Here is a 21,822-nt window from a genome sequence, read left to right on the forward strand (position 1 = left end):
ATAAATCCTGTAAAATAGATAATAGATGCAGTACCAACATAGTTTGATTCTAGTACACTGAGATAATCTTGAATACGTTAAGAAAGCCTTGTTTGTGTAGAAGAGTTTCAAATCATGTGAGTGATGAAGGGACCCTTCTGTTGAACCTTGGTGTGCATTTTAGGTCCATTTTGGGTTTACTCCTTTGTGCTGCTTCATGATGCCTTAGGACAAGGACAAGGCCTAGGCCTCCTTGTCTCAGTTCCCTCCTGCTCTCTCTGTTGCCCTCCTCCTTCCACCTGGAGCATGGCCCAGCATCAGGTTGGCGCATGCTGTGATCAGCTACCTCCATGCACCACACCAAGCAAAGCTCTCTGGGTGACACAGTTGCCACCACCAGGGCACTGACCTTTACTCTGTGTTCTCCTAGCTCCTCCTGAGGGTACTGTAGGAGACATCTGCAAAAAAGAAGATGCTGGCAATGTAAGACACTTTTCTTGGTGTTAAACAGAAATGTTACTTTCCTGGCTGCTTTCCTTTCCAGTCAAATATACACATGGGAATCTGACAGTGTGCATTATCTATGATGTCCACAGTTCGCCCTTGCTGGGTGGTACTGGTTGGCAGCCTCTCACCAACCCACACCTGGCATACTGGGACCTTATAGATGGCAGCATTCCCTATCTACTGCAATGCAGAGGCCTTTCCCTCAGCAGTTTTCCCCATGGATTAAGAGTTGTGAAAGTGGCTGGGTCCGGTGGCTCACACCTATTTTCCCAGCACTTTGGGAGGCCAAGACAGGCGGATCACCTGAGGTCAGGAGTTCAAAACTAGCCTGACAAACATGATGAAGCCCCATCTCTACTAAAAATACAAAAGTTAGCTGGGCTTGGTGGCATGCGCCTGTAATCCAGATACTTGGGAGGCTGAAGAAGGAGAATCGCTTGAATCCGGGAGGCGGAGGTTTCAGCGAGCCGAGATCAAGCCACTGCACTCCAGCCTGGACAGCGAGACTCCTTCAGAAAAAAAAAAGAAAAATAAAAAAGAGTTGTGAAACTGCCCATCTAAATAAATCTTAAAGGTAAATTCTGTTGGAAAAGTTCTTGTCTTTTCTGTAGGTGTACTTTGTGCTAGCTTTGGGGGACTTTGACCTTTGACTCTAACACTATACTTACAATTTTCTAAAGTTGCCAAGAGAATAACAGATATGTGTGACATGCATGGCATCATCTAATCCTCCTAATGTGTTCTATAATTGCAGATGCCATCAACCTCAGAGGGGAGTATTTACCTTGAAATGGCTCACTTCCTGAGGAACAAACTTGCTGGATCTAGTGTACGGAAACCTGATTCTGGGTTCCTTTGGGAAGGAGCATTATGGGCCTGGGGAGAGCAAATGACTTTCAAGTAGAAAGCTATGGCCAGAGAGGCTGCAGGAATATCTGTGAACCCAGAGGAAAGACCAGGGAATCCTGTGTGAGGCAGTGGGGCTTCAGCGGGAGTAGGAGTGGGTAGCCTCTCTCAAATGACTTCTCCTGTTGTTTGTGTTTCTCCAGTGTGGGTGCTGGAGAGCATAACTGATGAGGAGGACTCTCCAGGTAGGGAACTGCTTTCCAGGTGGGACTCAGTGGGCAAGGGTTCCCAGGGGCCTTCAGGGTATTCCTGCTGCTTGGGAGGCTGAGGGAGGGGGCATAGAATCAAAAAGAAAAAGGAAATATGTGTAAAGTTTGGTTTGGTCTTTTCCAAGTTTATTGGCGTAGTGGTGAGAACTGTCTCTATGGGCTATGAGGGTGCCGTGTTGTTTAAAGATGATCTTTCCCAAAACACCTTTTCTGCCTCTGCATCTGCCAAACGTCACAGCTTCTGCGTTGGATTAGTCAGCACTCCTTGATATTGTCCAAAAGAGGTTTAGGGTTCCCTCCACCGCAGGTGGAGGGAAGGTGAGGGCCACGCCTCTCACAGGCACATGCTTGAACCTGGAGACAAAGTACTCCTAGGGTTTGCCCAGGGCTGTAGGAAACCTTGATGATCATCCTCTGAATTTTTAGGACTTTTAAAAGCACATTCATGTTTCTGTCCTTGCTGTTGACTCCTGGTTCGCCCAGGAGATCCTGGTTCACCCAGGGATCGCCCAGGGTGGATGACAGAGGGAATATTCACTCTGGGTTCACTGCTGGAGCTCCAGTGCCCTGGGAGGGGAGAGGAGAAGCCTGACCTTGAGCACAGCTCCAGCCTCCACTCCCCACTCCTATCGCAGGCTCTGGGCTGTGGTTTCATTTTCCCCAGTTCTCTAACTACTCAGGAAGCCCAGAGTTTCTCCCTAAAGAAAAATGGCCCTGCACTCTTTCCTCTCCTCCAAAATTAGGCTTCAGTAGTTGTCCTCTAAGTTGATATTTAGAACTTAAAATCTAGACTTCTTGGATCACCAAGAAATATGCAGGAAGTTCCACGTGATCTCATGTGTGATAGCACGTAATTTAGTGCTACAGGTGACAGTTTTATTTTTGGAGGAGTCTTATTTTACATACGGAAATAGAAAACTAAGTGGCCTCCCTTGAGGCAGCCCAAGGTCTCCACTGGACCCAGAACTCTGCGTTCTGATGCTGCCTATCATTTGCTTTTCCTCATGAGCTCCTGGACCACCTCATATCACCAGCACCCTCTACCCAAGGTCCTGGAGCCAACACTGGAGTAAAAGAGCACAAGAGAGCTCCTTAGAGGTGGAAGGTAAGACAGCCCTGCTTTCTCCCTGAGATTTTTCTGCAAAAAGTGCAGATAAAAGTGAATTGGAACCCCTCAATGGGGTTCCATTGGAATTATCTACAGAGTTTTAGAGTGGGGAAGGATAGCAGAGAACATTTAATTCAACCTTTTCTCTTCCCAGATACAATAATTGGGGTTATACCTTTAACCCCAATTAAAAAATAGTAGTTTCTTCATCATTACAGATATCCCTGTTTTTTTGTTTTTTGTTTGTTTGTTTGTTTTTTGTCTTTTGTTTTTGACGGAGTCTCGCTCTGTCACCCAGGCTGGAGTGCAGTGGTGTGATCTCGTCTCAGCTCACTGCAACCTCCACCTCCCAGGTTCAAGCGATTCCCCTGCCTCAGCCTCCCAAGTAGCTGGGACTACAGGCACATGCCACCATGCCCGGCTAATTTTTTATATTTTAGTAGAAATGGGGTTTCAACATGTTGGCCAGGATGGTCTTGATCTCCTGACCTCGAGATCCGCCCACCTCAGCCACCCAAAGTGCTGGGATTACAGGTGTGAGCCACTGCACCCGGCCCCTACTGTCTCTTATTTCTTCCTCTCCTTATGCTCTCTGCCCTAAATGGGGTCCTCAGGACCGTCCATCAGTGTCTTCATAGAGAATGGAATTTGTACCTTCTCTGTGGGATAATGCATTGCCTCTACACAGTTCATGCATATTCTATGAAAGCAGTATCCAGCCATTAACACATTACTACAGTGTTTACCAATGGCATTCAGTAAGAGTTTGGACATGATGGACAAGCACAGACTCAGAAGGGACTAATTTCAAGAGGGTACTTTGTCAGGTCAGGCCAAGGGTCCCTGAGGGAAGTGGGGTGAAAGGCAGCAGCCAAAAAGGATGTTTGACATTTTCTCATTTTCCGTTCACAATTTTCAAATAGACCTATGTTGTCACAGGAATTTGTAAAACATCTCAAAATTAAATTTTAACAGACGTATAGAAAGCAGGGAAAACACGAATGTACAGCTCAGTGATTCCTCACAAAATGAGCACCCATGCACCCCTAGTCAGGTCAGTGTTCCAGACCCACTAGCCACCTTTGGGTCCCTTCTGAAGGTGACTGCTGTGACTTCTAATGCCCTGTTTAGACTTCTCCAGGTTTGGATAATTATGCATAGAAGAAGTCAATATGTATTGCTTGGTGTTTGGCTTCTTTGCTCACGTTGTTTTAGAGATTCAGTCATGTAGTTAAGCATAACCATAGCCCTTTCGTTTCCTCACCATATAGTATTCCACTGCGGTCACATGTTGTAATTTATCCATTACTATTGATGGACATGAGGATTTTTAAATAATTTTGGCTATCACAAATAATGCTGCTTTGAGCATTTTTGTCAATGTTTTTGAATAATGCAGGCACCCATTTCTGTTGAGAAGATTGTGAGAAGGGTGCATATCTTTTATTTTCATTAATAACGCCAAACTTTTTCCTAAATGGTTACATTAAATTATGCTCCTTTAACAGCCTACGAGAGTAGCCATTTCTCCAAATCCTGGTCAAGTTTTAGTTTTATCTCTCATTAAGAGTTGAATTACTCTGGTTAGTCTTTCATTTGAATAGCCTTTTATTTTTAAAATGTAACAAAGAAAAGAAACTTCATCTTATTCTAATCATGTTAATTTTCATAATCAAATTCAGCACACCATCAGGCATCTCGAACAGATAAGTGGTGGTAGCTTACTTTTTCCTGAGCAATGCACACATTTTCCATTTACAAACATTAATATGACCGGGCACAGTGGCTCATGCCTGTAATCCCAGCAATTTGGGAGGCTGACGCAGGCAGATCACTTGAGGCCAGTAGTTTGAGACCAGCCTGGTCAACATGGCAAAACCCCATCTGTATGAAAAATATAAAAATCAGGTCCAATATGGCGGCACCCAGTGGCGGTGTGAACTGTGAGGAATTCACCGAGTTCCAGGAATTACTCAAGGTGATGAGGCCTATCAATGACAGAATAGTACATGAATTAAACACTATGGTTCCAACAGCTTCCTTTGCAGGGAAAATTGATGCCAGCCAAACCTGTAAACAACTTTATGAGTCTTTGATGGCAGCTCATGCCAGTAGAGACAGAGTCCAAAAAAATTGTATAGCCCAGACTTCAGCAGTAGTAAAAAACCTCTGAGAAGAGAGAGAAAATAATTTGGACGATTTAACGTTATTAAAGCAACTTAGAAAAGAGCAGACAAAGTTGAAATGGATGCATTCAGAACTGAATGTTGAAGAAGTGGTAAATGACAGGAGCTGGAAGGTGTTTAATGAATGCTGCTGAATTCATTTCAAGCCTCCAAAGAATGAATAGAGATTCTTTTTTTTTTTTTTTTTTTTTTTTTAAGGACTGGGTCATCTCATAAGAGCTAAGCATGACAGATATCAACAGGGCGGGCTTCCTAGGATGATTTCTCAGCCAACAGTCCAAGACCTTTTGTTGATTTCAGCCCCACTTAGCCAAGACCTCAAGTATAAATTCTGATAATTATGGAGAAATCAACTGCTATTTTATACTGATTCTGTTAAAAAAAAAAAGTTTTGTAACTATTAAAATAATTTTCTGAAAAAAAAAGAAAAATATAAAAATTAGCTGGATGTGGGGGCACATGCCTGTGGTTCCAGCTACCAGGGGGCTGAGGCATGAGAATTCTTGAATCCAGGAGGCAGAGGTTGCAGTGAGCCGAGATCATGCCACTGCACTCCAGTCTGGGTGACAGAGCAAGATTCTGTCTCTTAAAAAAAATTAATATATCGATCATTTTGAATTGTAATCTTTCTGTAATGCTTCCTTTTAACATTTACAAACAGAGGAAACTAAACTATTGAAATTTTGTGAAGTAGTAAAATTAAGATTTCAGCTGTGCCCCTTATCCTGCAATACTCATTTGTCAGTGCCTTTAGGACTCATGTCACATGGATTAAACTTAGAGTGAAACACAAAGCCAAAATTATGGCCGGGGGGTTGTTGACTCACATGACCTCTTCAGGAGGCAGTTTGGTTCTGCCAAGGTTAAAGATAGTGTAACTTTCTAGCCATCCTACTTCCAGGAATGCTTCACCAGATACAATCATGCATGAGTGCCAGGAGTGATGCAGAAAAAGCTGTTCACTGCAGCATGGTTTCAATAGCAAGATTACTTTATAGCTCTTAAATAATGAAATGGATTTACATTTGAAATGCAGAATGGTAGCTAAGATGCATTGACCAGTGATATATGCAGAGCTACAGCAGACTTTGTATAAATATAATCATGCAGAAGCATGCGTTCCTGGTGCTTGTTTGTATTTGCAGATACAGTGCAGGGATGATGTGCAAACAAAAATGCTGACTTGGTGTTTGGGAGTTCAGAGTGGAAGGGAAACTTCCTTTCAAACCCTTTCAGATATTTAGAATAATTTCTAACCATAAATATGTAATACATTTAGAAATCTAGGTTAATAAGAAAAGCTTACAGTTCCTGTTCTTCTCCTGGGCACATGTCTGGTGGACATGGGGCTGTCATAGTAAGTGATGTGTGCAAACTGAGAAAAATCCAAGAATGGGAGTCTGCTTTTTTCATCAAATAATTCTTAAGAGAAGTAGTGTGGTGGTTATTGCTCATTGATATATTACAAATATGTACTAGATAATAATTTCTGACATTTGAACTGTATTTACACATGTTGAATTGAAATACCTAGATAAAAATTGAAATACATAGATAAAATATTGTGACTAATATAGGCAAACAATTTTTTTTGGCATTTTACAAACTGGTCATCATTCCTCATGGCACAGGTTCATGTGATATCAAGTAGCTTGCTTTGTTTGGGAAAGGCAATGATGACTGCAAGAATCACTTCAAAAACTAAAGTGCAATGGAGATTTCAATTGTGTTCTGTTTAATATTTGAATATTTATTTGCATTCCCAGGTTATTTCTCATCCTAATAGTTCTCACCCACATCATGTGGGTCCCATTAGTACAGGTATCTCCGAGTGCTCCACTCTTCCATTACATTGAGTCAATTGCTCATGACCTTGGGCCTCCAACTGGGGCTATTTTCCTGCTATCCATCTCCTGGTCTATAGTAAAAGAGCCAATGAGCAGATAAGTGAATACTGAAAAACATTTTCCCTGCTGGAGTGAGAAATAAATGGTTTCTTTCAATAGGGTAGTAAAATGCATCTTTCCCAACCTATTTATATGACTCAAAGCCCAGATGTGGTTAGCCTTAATTCCTGATTGTCATCTATGTGTGTAAATACATAGAACATACATATTCTAGTCTCTATTTCTTATGAAATGTTTTTGTCTCCCATGGCACAGTGCAGAAGAACACAGGTGTTTGTGTCAGACAGCCAGGGTCCAATCCTGCTTCTGCTGTAGTGCAATGTAGGTAATATCTGGCCTGCATTTGGTTTATATGTAGGAACTCTGTCTTGGTTTAATGATTTTTAAATGCTACTAAATTCAGCTTCAGAGGAAGCTGTTTAGATTTGTAGAAAATGGAAACTTTAAAAAATTTTCTTCCCAGAAGCCAAGAACACTTGACTCATGTCAAGTCTACTTATTTATCCACCTGTCCATCTGTCTGTCCATCCACCCATCATCCAACCATGGAACTCAGTGCCAACTCCTGAGGTGGTAATGCATTACAGACTCTCCTGTTCTTTCTAGTCACATATTAAAGTGTTCGTAAGTTGACCTTGATTGTGATAAGCATCAAGCCCACTTTCTCCAACATTGTGGATTGCTATCCCCCAACACCCCCTCCAGCTCAATCAGGCAGGCGGGCTCCTGCACTTCATAACAAGCTTACTAGAATATTTCCACTACCTACACAAGAGGGAAAAAAAGTTGTCTATTCTTTAATATTTTGTTTTAGCATGACATCTTTCATGAAAATTTCTCCAGTAGCCACTCCCAGAGCTTGTTTTTCCCCTAATATTTTAAAACCACTGAAAAGGTTTCACAATATGCCATGTCATCTGGCACAATACATTGATTGCCTTGTTTCCTTTGGTTTGGTTTTGGTTCTTCAAATTGACTTAAGGATCGGTACTTTCTACTCTGTTTATTGCATCTGTGCTCCTGAGGAAGATTAGCCTCTGGTTTTCCTCTAGGTCTGCTTTAGTGATGAGAAATCTGACACTCTAGAGGTGAAACACTCACCTAAGAGGACCAGGGAGTTAAGTCCCTGTTTTATGCCAAAGCCCATTGTTTTCCAGCAGCCATGACATCATTTCTTACTGTATTGGTAAACACTTGGTAGAGACACTCACCTTTAAAATCTCCTGTGGTTGGTGGTTTCATGAGTATGTTGTGTGTTCCTGGCAGAGTATTGTACAGCACTGCCTATGAGGCATGGAGGAGTCTCACATGAAGGCCGCCTGCATCCTGGGGGAGTTCCTGAAGCTGCTGCCCATGTTTCTCACAGGGAGGCCAGGGAAGATCAGCCCCATTCTGTACACAGGCAAGCCATGAACTGAGGACATCCCTTTCAGGGTATGAATTCTGAGGAATGTTTCTAAGGTGTAGAGAAACATGAAAAACTAGAAATCCATTAGTCTGGAGGTAAAAACAGAAGACCAGAGGGACAGAAGAGCTTGTGCAGTGGTCAGAGGCAGGGATATTTGGTGTGTTTGCTGCTCTGCTCCCCTCGCTCTTCAACCTCCCTGCTGGATTTTTGAAGTCATTTGGGTCTGGGTGTCCCATTTTGGTGAGTGGCTTGGACTGGAGGAAGTCCATAGAGTATGGCAGAGGGTACTGAAGGCTGAGGTAGAATGAGGTAAATGGGAATTGGATAAGATGCACTGGCTGTATTTGGTGACATTTCTGCCTGAGTAGGTATTCAAATATGCACTGCCACTTCTTGGTCCCCCTGAGACAGCTGGAGAACTGAACTGACTTTCACTGCTCTGTAATCAGATTGTTTGTAGTAGTTTAATTTACTCATCAGGTGACAATAATTATTGAAAATATTCCTAAAATGAACTTTCTGCCATTATTATGAATAGTGAAGAAAATTGAAGCCTTTTTGGGAGATCAACAAAATGCTGACTTGGTTTCTATGTATGCCTCATGGGTCATAGCACCCAGCCACTAGCCAGTGCTTGCACCCTTTGCTGGCCCCAGGACTAGGAGGTCAGGGTAGCCTCTCTGATGAGCCTCTGACCTCCAGCCTCAGTAGTGGCAGCACCCCTTCTCCATGGACTTCCACACCAAGGTCCAGAAGCAGGTGTCAGAGAGAGAGAGAGAGACCGAGCTCCTCCTCACAGGGGGTTGCCGAGGGCCCCTTGGGCTCTGCCTAGAATGCTCTTGGAGAAGTGCAGATGGAGAAGCAGATTAGAGGCTCCAGTGGTTGGTTCCAGTGAAACTAATCAGAGTGCTAGAGTGCTAGAGACAGGAGAAGACATTTAGGTTAATTTTATCTCTTTCCACATACAAAAACTAAGGCCCAATTTTTAAATGAAATTGTTTTTCTTCCTTTTATGTGTCTCTAATTGTACCTGACTTTTGCTGACACTCCCGACGTTTAACCACATATTCACAAAACTTCATTCATGTTTTTCATGAGGGATGCAATTCTCACCTGCTCCGACAGGTGAATGCACCATCCAGATGTCCCTATATACATTACATGAAGGAGGTAACAGATGAGTCATCCACACACTAACACAGATGAGTTTATCAAACGCAGCCATTAGGGATGGGCCCATGTTACCAAGGGACAGAGTGGGGGAAGGTGCTCATTCCAAGAGGCTGCTGCAAGAGTTCAGTCAACCCAGGACACCTAGAGCCATCTGGGCCTGAAGCCAGGGGCTGGCAAGTGACAGAATGGACCACAGAGTCTTTTTCTCCTTCCACATTTTCAATAGACCATATACTGTCATAGTATTTTGTGAAACATTTAAAAATCTAAAGTACAACATACATACGGAAAACACATGAAACCTAAATACACAGCTCTGTAACTTATCACAAAGTGAGCACCCATGTAACTACAAGTCAGGTCAAAAACTAGAAGTTACCTGCACCCCAAAACTGTCCTTGTATCTCCTCCTTTCCAAAGCTAGCCACTACAACCTTGTGTGCCAGAGTTCGCTCTCTTTTAGTTTGTGCTTATTATAAATAGAGTAACTCAGGATGTGTGTTCCTGATGGATGTGTGGCGGCTGATGACAGAACTACAAGGAGAGCAGTGCCATGCACTAAACCCTGATCTTGTTCTGGGCATTGGGCTAAAGCTTTCCGTGGCTCATTCCATTTAGTGGCTGGAAGTTGCAGAGGTTTCAGAAGCTCATCCAAGATTCTGGAGCCCCCATCTCCAGCCCTAATGCTGTCCGCCTTTTCACCCAGCCACCACCTGTTTCAGGAGAACACACAGAAGTGATGACCTTTTCTGGACAGGCAAGTAAATCCTGCTGTTTTTATTATTCACAGAAAAAACACTGGCTCATGGGAGGTGGGAAGGTGACAAACTCATTCTCCCTGGACCCCAGGAATCACAGATAGGATTATACTGACTACCATTATTTTATTCGGTTAGTTCTACCTACATGAATCCTGTAGTATTGAAATGCGTTAGGTAGCATTTTTGGCCAATGTACTTTACATTCTGGGTTAGAGGTTTTTAAGATTCACCTGTGTAAGCTGACTTAGTTTTCTGTAAGTTTGTGAAAAAGTACAAAAATGGTGATCTCTTTTATCATACAAATAATGTCTTTTTAATAGAATGTTTTTTCTAATTAATGTATTAATGTACTTTTCATTCAACACATTCGCTTACATTTGAACTATTTTATGAATGAATGTTTAATTGCATAGGTGAAGATTACTAGTCACGGGCATTTTACTAACTGATTCTCATTAGGCATAGGTTCATGTGATGTCAAGGAGCTATGTTTTGTTTGGTAAAAGTAATAAAATAGCACAAGAATGAATGCAAGCACTGAAGCACGATGGAGGCGCCTATCATGACTTGTCTATGATTTACATCACTCGTTGTCTTTCCAGGTTGCTTATCATCCTGATAATTGTCATCAGCATTGTTTGAGTCCTTCTAGCACAGTTTCACAAAATGGGCAACTCTTCCGTTAGGTAGAAATAATTCCATTTGAGCCTTTAATTGCATCTGTCTTCCAGCTTCTTCTTTTGGAAGAGTTAATTAAAGGGTAGATACATTAGAAATTTTTTTTCCATGTTAGAATGAGCAAACCACAATGTTCATTTCACTGGAGTAGCAGAATGCTTCCTTTTGACCTCCCAAGCTCATCTCAATTTCACTGCAGTAGCCCCATTTCCTAATGCTCACCAAAGTGTGTAAATACAGAGGGCGTTCCTGTAGTCAGGTGTTTCTATTTCTTATGATCTGTGACATTTATACATAGCACAGTGCTCAGCAGCACAGATTTGGGAGTCAGGATGCTTGGATCCAGTCCTTACTCTGATACTGAATAGAATTGTGATCTTGAGCAAATCCCTTGAATCTATGTAAAATTATTATAATTCTACCTTATTTTTGAGATTCCTGAGACAATTAAGGTTTTTTTTTTTTAACGAAGCCCTGGAGCACTAGATGTATCCTTATCATTATTATTATTATTTTCAGGTGTTGGTCAGGTTCAGATACATTAATATCTCTTTGTCTTTATCTTCATCTCTCAAAATCATCTGCTTGCCTTTATGCAATATTGTTTTTCTTAAATGTAATTCCTTGCACAGGAAGACTGGGGATTACCACCAAAATTTGAAAGTAAATAAAAGCTCTTAATTACCAAAAATTTTAATGGAACTGTCAAAACCACCTAATATCAACTTTCTAAATTGTATAACAATAGTCAGTTCTGTTTATTCTACAAAGTGAATATTTTTGAATCTATGTATAATTAATTATATTAATTACATTTTTCAAGGAAACCCACCATTTTGGATCATGGAGTGCAGGATTTATGAGTCTCCTGGAGGCTGGAGAATCAAAGTACAAAGCCGTGTTCCAGCTCTGGAGTGCAACAGCCCACTACTAAATACACATGTATTTGCAGCCTTTTTGGCTGAAGGCTAGATGCTTGTCAGTCCTTAGGTTGAGAAAGCAGGCATGGTGACAATTATGACCTCTCCTATTTCCTCAAATCTCTGATTCGTTCTTGCTTCTAATGCAGGATACCCTCTGAGGTCAAATCATTGGGCTTGTGGCCATGAGACCACAGACTTTGCCTGGCTTCCAGTGACTGTCCGAGATGACCTGTGGAGTGCACCGCCTGTACTTGGACATCACTGTCTTTTTGGATCCATACCCGTCATCCTTGGAATTTCCCCTGTATCCAAACCTGTTCCTGATACAGGTGTGAGTAATGAGTAAGGAATTTATGGTTTTATTTAAAGATAGGAGCTTTGCTTTTTAAAACTGCTGCTCATGTACAGGTCCCAGGCCAGTGGAATCATGGCAACACAGATTCCCAGAGCTAGAAGGAACTTGTGGTATCATTCAGTCATCCAATCAAATAATATTTGTACCTAATCTGTACAAGGAACCAGTGACATAAGGAATAAAGGATTAGAAAATGGGCTCCACATAAAATTTTTTAAAGGAAAACCTCACAATGCAATTGAGAGGAATATTTGCACCGTTCTTTTTGGATATCAGGAAGTAAATAGTGTTCCCCATGAGAATGGGAAAGACTTCCCTGCGGAGCTGTCATCTGGGCTGGACCTGTTTGTGGGTGAGTAGCATTTCACACACAGCATGCACCAGCACAGAGATAAAAAAAGTTTATGGAAACTGTGAGCAGAAAGAAGCAAAATAAAACACTGAGGTGTGCTTTTGTCTTTCAGGTTGTCACAGATGTTTAATACAGGTTAGCATCCCAAATCCAAAAATCTGAAATCCAAAATGCTCCAAAACCCAAAACATTTTCAACTTCTAAATGATACCCAAAGGAAGTGCTCGCTGGAGCATTTCAGATTTCAAATTTTTGGATTTGGAATTCTCAATCAGTAAGCATATATAATGTAAATATTCTGAAATCTGCAAAAACCCAAATCGGAATCACTTCTGGTCCCAATCATTTCAGATAAGGGATACTCAGCTCTCATGTGTAACATTCAGTGTTGGTGAGGATGGGGGGTAACACCCACTCTCTGTAACTGCTAGAAGCATATGAATTTGTATGATTTGTAAGAGGGCAATTTGGGAGGACCTATCTGTTTTAAAATTCTCCTAACCCATGGATCTCATCCCATTTCTAGAGTCTTTTATGTAAAATATTTCTACCATTAGGAGAAATATATGCAAGGGGACTTTCTATGTAGCAGTGTTTTAATAAAATAGAAAATTGGGACAAACCAAATTTCCATCACAAAGGAAATATACACACAAATAATAATACACTGAATATTATGCAGGTTTTAAACATCAGAAAAGGGCTCACCTTCTGATCTCCAATGATGGTGTTGAAGTGGGTCACAGCCGGTTTACACTTGGTTTTCATGTGGGAACTCTGGGTGTCTGCCTTAGTTTAATGATTTTATATGCCACTAAATTCAGCTAATGAAAAGCTATTCCATGCATGGCAAAATGGAACTTGAAAACAGTTTCTTGTCAACAATCGAGTGGACCTGTTTTATGTACAACCCACACCTTCATCTGCCTGCCCCTCAGTCTGTCTGTCCTCACAGTCCTCATTCATTAGTGGAACTGAGTGCCCACTGTTGGGTTGACGATCAATTCCATAACCTCCCTGTTCCTAGTCACACATTAATTCTTCAGTACATCCCTTTGGATCACTTGGGATTAAACCTCCATCTCCAATTTCTTCCCCAGACGTATTTCTCACTCTTCTCCCAGCACACCCTTCAGCCCATCCATGCAGGTTTCTTTGCTTTTCCCACTTTACACCAAACTCTCTGGTTTGTTGTTGTTGTTGTTGTTGTTGTTATTGTTGTTGTTGTTGAGACAGAGTCTCGCTCTGTCACCCAGGCTGGAGTGCAGTGGCGCGATCTCGGCTCACTGCAAGCTCCACCTCCTGGGTTGACACCATTCTCCTGCCTCAGCCTCCCCAGTAGCTGGGACTACAGGCGCCTGCCACCACGCCCGGCTAATTTTGTTTTGTATTTTTAGTAGAGACGGGGTTTCACCGCCTTGGCCAGGATGGTCTCAATCTTCTGACCTCGTGATCTACCCACCTCGGCCTCCCAAAGTGCTGGGATTACAGGCGTGAGCCACCGCGCCCGGCCCAAACTCCCTGTTTTTACTCCAACTTTTACCTCCTTTTCAAGACAAAACAAGCAAACAAAACTGTAACAGTATTTTTAAACTTAGCTGTAATCTTTCTTCCTTCATGAACATTTCTCCGAAAGCCACTCCCATGGCTCTGTGTGTTCCAAATATTTTTAAATATTAGGTATAAGGTTGAGCGTTTCAGGATATGCTGTTTTGAGCTGTACACTAACTGTATTGTTTGTATTGATTCTTCACATTTGAGGCATGGTCATTGCCTCCCACTCCTTTGGAGAGTTGATGTCAGTGCTCCTGAATAAGATTGGTGCACAGTTTTTCTTTTTATACTTAATTTTTTGGTTTGGTATTAAAATTACAGTGTTTTCATCAAATTAATTGTAACTAGCCCCTTTCATCAATTTCATGGAAATATTTCAATCAGATTTGAATGCCAACTCCATTGTAATTTTGGTATTTAGCCAATAATACTATTAGGGGTGTGTGTGCGTGTGTGAGACAGAGAGAGAGGAGGTGGGAGGTGGAGGTGGGATAAAGAAAGGGAGAGAAAGACGGAGATAAGGAAAGATACTTCTTAACTACTAATTAAATTTATATAATGGCTACTGAAGTATTTAGGATTTTTATTTCTTCATGAATTCATTTTAGAAAATTATACCTTCTAAGATTTTATCTATTTTGTACACATTTTAAATGTCTCAGCATAAATTTCCTCATAATATCAACTGTCTGTTTTGTAATCTCTGCTACCTCTATAATTATGTCTTTTTATTAAGTTCTGATATGAATTTTTGTGATTTCTCTTTTTTTCTTGATAATACACTTTTCTCAAAAACAGCTGTTGGCTCTGTTACCCCTTCCCACTATTGTCCTTATTTTCTCTTTCATTAATTTCTCTTCTCATCTGTTATCCTTCCATTATATTATTTGGATTTCTTCTGATGTTATTTTTTTCTAACTTAAGTTGTATACTTAATTTTTACCTTTCTTTCCTATTTATTTTTGAGACAGAGTCAGGCTTTGTTGTCCAGGCTGGAGTGCAGTGGCAGGATCTCGAGTCACTGCACCCTTTGCCTCCTGGGTTCAAGCGATTCTCCTGCCTCAGCCTCCCCAGTAGCTGGGACTACAGGCATGCACTGCCACATCTGGCTAATTTTTGTACTTTCAGTAAAGACATAGAGATGGGGTTTCACTGTGTGGGCCAGGCTGGTCTCAAACTCCTGACCTCAAGTGATCCTCCCACCTTGGCCTCCAAAAGTGTCAAGTTCCTAATTTCAATAACTCATCTCATAGATTGCTCTCACATAATGCTCTTTGCTGCATCTCCCAATTTTCAGTTTGGGCAATTTTTATTATTTATTAGTAAGTGTTATTTAATTTCATTGTGATTCTTACAGAGATTTGAGTTTAGAACTATGCTCTACATTTTCTCATATTGCAGCCAATGCTCCTGTGCATGAGTCTTCATATTTTGCAAGTCTATTTTGGGATAGATTTTGAGATGTTGGACGATGGGTCAAAGTGTTAGTGCTTATGCAGCTTTGCTAGATGTTGCCAAACTCCTCTCCACAGGTGCGGAGTCAGCTTTCTTCACAACAATGTGGGCACAACCACGCTAATGTAGTTACATGTGAAACTTCTAAAATTTTGTCTTGAAGTGGTTTCTCAGTATAGTTTTAATGTGAACTTTTTCACATTTTGAATGAGATTAAAAGCCATTTGCTCTTTTGTTTTTCTTTGAACTGTTTGTTCATGTCTCTGACATGCTTACATGGGCTTGTTGGTAGTCTTTTCTTCCCTATTTTTAGAGACTTGTTATATATTAAGGGTATTAACACCTTTGTGTTATGCCAGGCCTGTTTTGTTTTTTTGTTTTGTTTTGTTTTTCCTGTTTACCATGTATCTTTTGCACTTTATTGAACTTTAGGTCATACAAAATTTTTCTATTTTGATATAATAAAATTTAATTATAATTTAATGATATTCTCAGGGTTTCTTCCCCGCTTTCAAGGGGGTGTTCACTTTCTTCAGTAACGTGTGCTGCTTTGACAGGGAACAGCCAGCGTCAGCTGAAATCGGAATTCTCTGTCTCATGTTTTAGAAGAATTGATCTTTCTTTATTTCAGATAACCCTAAGGAATATCTTGGATGTCTTCACGGGGCTTATGACTTACTCTGAGGTTTGCAAAATAGAGGCCCCCAGCTGAGCAAAGACAGGGCTGCAGCGCCAAGGGAACAGCTGCCGGACCCACCGGAGAGGCCTCCTGGAGCACGCCGGGACCCCCTCCACCCCCTGGCTTTGGCTGCATCCATGGCTAGTTTGCCTGAACTATATCTGAGCCACTGAGAGTATTTATTAAGCAGAGAATAATTTTGAGTTTCACTTTTATAACTTTTGTTTCAAAAGTTGTTTTGGATAATTTAATGAAATGACTGTAAACCAGAATTCCCTTTTTCATTATTTCTTTGTGTCGATATAAAAAGAGTTGATGATTTTAAAAGCCAGTGAGATGTCCCTGTCTGTGGATGTCAGCGGGAGCGTGGGGTCTGAAGCCTTTCTCTGGTGGCTGTCCAGGAAGATTGCCCCAGCTTGCACTCCCTTTGGGCGGGTTCCAGAGCCTTCCATTTGGAAGGAGCATCTCTCCCCACTCTGCCCCACCCAGCACCAGCTCTTCTGGAACCCACTGACTTCCTAAACACTTTCTTCCTGCTTCACCTCATTGAATTCAAGACTTGAGAAAATAGCCAAAAACTCTAGAGGTGGGGGTGGGTTCGATCTGGAAATCCCTGCTGTAATCTTTTTAAGGGAATCCACTGGAAATTATTAATTTATGTTTTAAATAAAACCATTCCTTACTTAACAGAATATTAAGCCACTCATTTTTTAATGGAACTTTCGAGATATAATTAAAATGCTGTAAATTTCACCCCCACACAGTGTACAATTCCAAGGTTTCCAATATAGTCACAGAGGTCTCTGCAACAATTACCACAATTTTAGACATGAAGACCATTTGTTGGCAGCCCTACCTGCCTCTATGTGTATGTATATAATTTTAATATTGGATTGGATATTATAGTAATATTGTACTGTTACCTATTTGTGTTTTTATATTGCTGTTTTATTTTATTCAGATGAATAATAATTATCTCCATATAGTCATACATTTATATATGGTTAAACACACCTTTTTACAATTCAATAAATTAAATTGGTCAGGTATGGTGGCTCACGCCTGTAATCCCAGCACTTTGGGAGGCCAAGGCGGGTGGATCACCTGAGGTTGGGAGTTTGAGACCAGCCTGACCAACATGGAGAAACCCTGTCTGTACTAAAAATACAAAAAATTAGCCAGGCATGGTGGCACATGCCTGTAATCCCAGCTACTCGGGAGGCTGAGGCAGGAGAATCACTCGAACCAAGGAGGCGGACGTTGCGGTGAGCCAGGATCGCACCATCGCACTCCAGCCTGGGCAACAAGAGCAAAACTCCATCTCAAGAAGAAGAAGAAAAAAAAGTAAATTGTTTTTAATTACATAAGAAACACGTGTTATTGTTATAGAAATTCACATAGTGCTTAGGTCTATAGAATAAATGTATCCCCACCACTTCCCAGCCCACCCCCTCGTCTGCATTCGCCTACACACAGTTAAACATGCACATATGTTTCCGTGACACGATCTTGCTTTGCATATTGTTCACTGACTGGCTTTTCCATATAAGATTTAATTTGGTGATTATTGCTTATCAGTACCTATAGGTCTCTCTCATTATTATTTATAATTACATCATTATTCCATAGGGTATTTTACCATAATTTGGTCACTTTTTCACTGAGGAATTTTTATGTCAATTTCAGTTATTTGTTATTGTTACCAATGCTGTACTGGGCATCCCTGTATATCCACCTTTTTGTTGCATTAGGTAAGTGGTTTTTTCCTTTTATGATTGATTTCTAAAAATAAAATACTGCAGCAAATGTTAATGTTTAATATTTTCATAAAATTAAAAATCTGTGTTCCAAAAAGAAATCAATGGTTTATACTTCTACCATCAGTGTACGAGAATTCCTATTTCCCCACACCCTTAATTACACAGGAAATTATCAATGTTTGCCAATTTTATGATTTTAAAATATTTTTACTTTTAATTTGGATTTCTCCACTTATTAGGGAGATTGTGCATATTTGTGTATGTGTGTTGGCCGTTTGTATTTCTCCCTGTGATTTTCATAATGATACGTTTTCCTAGTTTTCTAATTCATTTAGTGATATTCTTTATATGTTCTGCACATTTATTATTTCCATATAATTACTGAGTTTTTTTTAAGGTCTGTGTCATAACTTTTACTTTGTTTATATTGTTTTTGTTTTGAAGAAGGTTTTCTTTTTACATAGTCAAATTTTCAATATTTTCCTTACCATTTCTGGATTTTGTGACAGGCTTTCAACAGTTGGTCCTTTTAGGGCTTTATTGATTTGTTTTGTTTTAAAGAAAATGCTCAAATCCTACATTATATAGTGATTTACTTGTTCCCTTTATAACACGTGGTAGACATTACTAGTTCCAATTAATGTAGATTAAATGTATTCTTTTCAGTTGTGTAGTAATTCATAGATACGTTCTGATTTCTTTATTCTCTGTTAGATGGATATTAAGCTTATTTTTTAAAATTCCCACCACTAATGACTTTCCAGTAATCATCAATATACATAGATCCCCCCAATGTTTTTGTTTTTTTGTTTTTATGTAGTATACGATTCTCAAAATGGTATAATTGAGCTACGATAAATTTAATTATAATTTAAAAAATACTGACATTATTTTTCACAAAGTTAATCAGATCACACTCTTACCAATTACATAAGTAGGCCTCTTCCTATGTAGGATCAATAGCACTAAAAGTTTTTTTAATAAAAATACTAATTTGGTTTGTGAAAAATCCCATAGGTGCTTTAATTAATCAACTAGTTCTATTTCAGTGAGTTGCCTATTCAGTGTGTGTGTGTGTGTGTGTGTGTGTTGTGTGTGTGTGTGTTTATGGCTGAGCAGGCCCTGCCTGGGCCACAGCTACCCTAAACAGAGATGAAGGACTGTAGGTCAGAATCACAGCCTCCTGAGGAGAGAGGGGTGTGAAGCAGAGTGGGGTGAGGTTCCCCCTCCCCTATGCAGGGGGTGAGCAGGGTGAGGACAGGAGCCCAGGGTGTGGTGCAGACACAACTCCCACTTCCTGACACTGCTTTGGAGCCTGGGCTCCTTCAAAGCCACCTTACAGCTCCTAAAACCTTCATGGGGGCACAGCCACTGCATGCAAATAAGAGCTGTTACGTGTCTGTCCCTGGGCCTCCCTCTCCTGGATTCTCACAGCTGACCCAGTGGGTGGAGGGGGGTCCTTACTGTCAGCGTTGCAAGCCAAACCTATCCAGTGGGCACCCTGATGGCTGAACTCCCCTGGAGGCCCTGAGGGGTTTCCCAGCTGGGAGGGGCCATCTCAGGAGTGTCCCCACTGTCCCCCACTGTCCCCCACTGCCCTCAGACCCCAAAGCCTTCCTGCCTCCCTGACACACCTGGGCATCTCAGTGTGAGGCCCGCAGTTTTCTAAAGCTGTTCATGGTGTCAGAGAGGGGCCAGGGCATCTGGGAACTGTAAACAAGGGTGCTGTCAGTGGAGGGAGGTCCCTCTCCCTGAAAGGAGCTGCAGCCACCTGCTTTCCAGCTGTACCAGCAGGGCATGTGTGCTATTTCCTCTCTGTCGGTGTTTCCTGGGAACTCTGCCTCCCGGGTTCAAGAGATTCTCCTGCATCATCCCCAGTAGCTGGGACTACAGGCATGCACTGCCACATCTGGCTAATTTTTGTACTTTTAGTAAAGACATAGAGACAGGGTTTCACTATGTGGGCCAGGCTGGTCTCAAACTACTGACCTCAAGTGATCCTCCCACCTTGGCCTCCAAAAGTGTCAAGTTCCTAATTTCAATAACTAATCTCACAGATCGCTTTCACATAATGCTGTTTGCTGCATCTCCCAATTTTCAATTTGCGCAATTTTTATTATTTATTAGTAAGTATTATCTAATTTCATTGTGATTCTTACAGAGATTTGAGTTTAGAACTATGCTCTACATTTTCTCATATTGCAGCCAATGCTCCTGTGCATGAGTCTTCATATTTTGCAAGTCTACTTTGGGATAGATTTTGAGATGTTGGACGATAGGTCAAAGTGTTAGTGCTTATGCAGCTTTGCTAGATGTTGCCAAACTCCTCTCCACAGGTGCTGAGTCAGCTTTCTTCACAACAATGTGGGCACAGCCACACTAACGTAGTTACATGTGAAACTTCTAAAATTTTGTCTTGAAGTGGTTTCTCAGTGTAGTTTTAATGTGAACTTTTTCACATTTTGAATGAGATTAAAAGCCATTTGTTCTTTTGTTTCTCTTTGAACTGTTTATGTCTGTGACATGCTTACATGGGCTTGTTGGTAGTCTTTTCTTCCCTGTTTTTAGAGACTTATTATATATTAAGTATATTAAAACCTTTGTGTTAGGCACAGAGTTTACTCACACCACACTCTCATCAGCCTCTCTTTTATCTATTTTTTTCCTTTATAACTATTTCAGATCATGTTTCCGTCCATCCCTGAGTCACCAACCCAAGTGTAAATAATGTGGACCACTCTTCCAAATAATCTCTACAGATACTTAAAGAATTCATAGAGTGTGTTTGCATTTTTGCATTAAATTATTTTCCCCCTTTAGGCCTCATCGGTTTTTTATTTTTTCTGAGATTTAAACTCATACATTTAATTTTATCCATGTGTGCCTGTGAGCCTCTTCCGTGACTTCCAACTGGTCAGCATTGCGTCAACTACACTTTCCTTATAAACCCCCTTGTGCCGAGCAGCCAGGTTGCTGCTGATACCAGCTACCTCCTACAGTGAGGACGCCTCCTGCATCTTTCCTGCCTCTGAACGAGAGAGGGCTTGGTGCTTGGAGGGTGCACACTTAATGTTGCTGTGTGCTGAGGAAATCCCTCAGGATGGTTGACCTCCTAAATACTCCCAGTTGTGAGTGAGAGTTTGACTCCCCATAACCTAACTAGCAATTTATTTTGATTTTTTTAAATTGCAACATTAGTTGTCTGCTCAGCACTCGCTGGTTTCATGCCTGACTGAGAAATAAGTGTGCAGTTCTGGAGTGTGCACGAGAACCCACGGGTTTCGCTTGCCCGGGCCGTGCTGGCGGGCGGACCTCCATCCCTCTCCCTGCTTCCAGCCCAAGGGGCTCTGGCTGCTCCCGCCACTCCCATCGCGCTCCGCCCCAAGCCCCATCGCGCTCCGCCCCAAGCCCCATCGCGCTCCGCCCCAAGCCCCATCGCGCTCCGCCCCAAGCCCCATCGCGCTCCGCCCCAAGCCCCATCGCGCTCCGCCCCAAGCCCCATCGCGCTCCGCCCCAAGCCCCATCGCGCTCCGCCCCAAGCCCCTTTGCTTTCCCTTTGCCCTTCGTGGAGGGAGCCTCCCACAGAGACGTGCTGGGCTTCTCCACAGCCACTGCTTTTGCCTCGGGTGGATCTGAACCTATGTTCATATGACTTTTATTCATCCACATTTGCCTTCTGTAATTGCTTTGTTTTAATATTTGTCCATTTTTAATTAGGTTTCCATTTTATTTGTCTTTTCTATTTTTTTCAGAATTCTCGGTAGTCCTTGCAAATACCTTTCCATTGTTTGATACCCTGTGCAATTTTACCTATTAAATCCTTCTTTGAACAAAACACCTTAAATAGTCGTGCAGGAACTCAAGGTTATGTGGTTTCTCAGACAGAATAACACACCATGTACTCACTTTCGTCTGTGAAATT

At 41.5% G+C, this 21,822-nt stretch overlaps 1 long non-coding RNA gene and 1 pseudogene across 1 annotated transcript; both read left to right on the forward strand.

Annotated features, from left to right (window-relative positions):
• Window positions 1-601: 601 nt before the first annotated feature.
• Window positions 602-18,006, forward strand: LOC130540983 (uncharacterized). Its single transcript, XR_008955020.2, has 3 exons — window positions 602-2,706; window positions 11,892-12,087; window positions 16,093-18,006. It is a non-coding gene; the product is annotated as an uncharacterized LOC130540983 (long non-coding RNA).
• LOC117976790 (protein MIX23-like) lies at window positions 4,528-5,746 on the forward strand (annotated as a pseudogene).
• Window positions 18,007-21,822: the final 3,816 nt, after the last annotated feature.

Source organism: Pan paniscus, chromosome 17, assembly GCF_029289425.2.
Source record: "Pan paniscus chromosome 17, NHGRI_mPanPan1-v2.0_pri, whole genome shotgun sequence".
Classification (NCBI taxonomy): Eukaryota; Metazoa; Chordata; class Mammalia; order Primates; family Hominidae; genus Pan; species Pan paniscus.